We start from the raw sequence: 1495 nt of genomic DNA, 5'->3' as shown, positions 1-1495 counted from the left end.
TCCCAAGTGCTGGGATTAAAGGTGTGCACCACCACGCCCGGCAGGGCAACATATTTTGAGGCCTGGGCACAGGTAACAGGTGGCTCAGAAGAGAGTATGCCTGAGGAAGCTGATCTCCCTGGCCCAGGAGCCTTCCAGCAGGTGAACCAGGATCTGCATCTACAGATGCAGCAAGGGCTTCCCGGGGCTTGGCGCTGCAAAGCAGACTCTTGCCAAGGAGGCTGAGAGGTATGCTGCTGTCCTGGTCACAATGCAGGTTGTGACCCAGGAAAATATCTAAAGGAAAACTGAGGGCCAGTGACAGGAGTCAGGCTGGAAGGGGAGTTTCCAGGATCTTGCCCCATGATGAGTCCCGAGCCTCTGAGTCAGGTGTACCCAGGATCGCTAACTGAACTCACCAACCATGGCTGCAGGCAGGCTCAGTCTGTAGGACCTGGGGACCTAGCCTCTCCTTTGCCCTGGGGGCTCCCATGCTGAGGTAACTAACTCTCAGCAGAGAAGTGCAAGGTACAGACAGAGGATGGCTGAGCTGGAGGCTCTTGCTGGGAGTGGGTAGCAGGCCTGGGAAAGCACTCAAGAGGTGATGGTTTAGCCGGGGTGGTTGGTTTAGCTAGGCATGGACGCACCTTTAACACCGGTGCTCAGAAGGCAGAGACAGCAGATCTGAGTTCAAGGCTAGCCAGGGTTTTGGTTTGGTTTGGTTTTTCAAGACACGGTTTCTCTGTGTAGCCCTGGCTGTCCTGAAACTCATTCTGTAGACCAGGCTGATCTCAAATTCAGAAATATGCCTGCCTCTGCCTCCCAAGTGCTGGGATTAAAGGCGTGCAAGGTTAGGTTTCTTTCTTTCTTTTTTTTTTTTTAAAGATTTATTTATTTATTATATGTAAGTACACTGTAGCTGTCTTCAGACACTCAGAAGAGGGCATCAGATCTTGCTACAGATGGTTGTGAGTCACCATGTGGTTGCCGGGATTTGAACTCCAGACCTTCGGAAGAGCAGTTGGGTGCTCTTACCCACTGAGTCATCTCACCCACCCCCCACCCCCCTTTTAAAGTATCCAGTTTTATAGAGCAAGTTCCTGGTCAGCCAGGACTACACAGAGAAAACCCCACCTCAAAAACTAACCAACCAACCAACCAACGAATAAAGAGGATGATTTGAGCAGAGCTGTAGAGACACAAAGGCTTGTGGGTAGGTCCAGTGCCAGGTGGCACTCCAGCCTCGGTTGGGCTTCTAGAGGTAAACTGGGGATGGACAGACTCTCCAAGGCCCAGAGACTACAAAGGCCAGAATTTGGTTATCCCAAGGGACAGTAAGTTGACTGTGTTTTTCCAGCCTTGGCCAGGGTCCCTTCTGCAGGACATCTAGCTAGTGAGACCCATATGGAAAAGACATAACCGGGGGCTGGTGAGATGGCTCAGTGGGTAAGAGCACCCGACTGCTCTTCCAAAGGTCCGGAGTTCAAATCCCAGCAACCACATGGTGGCTCACAAC

This window comes from Mus pahari, chromosome 7 (assembly GCF_900095145.1).
Source record: "Mus pahari chromosome 7, PAHARI_EIJ_v1.1, whole genome shotgun sequence".
Classification (NCBI taxonomy): Eukaryota; Metazoa; Chordata; class Mammalia; order Rodentia; family Muridae; genus Mus; species Mus pahari.
This window is presented reverse-complemented; position numbering follows the sequence as displayed.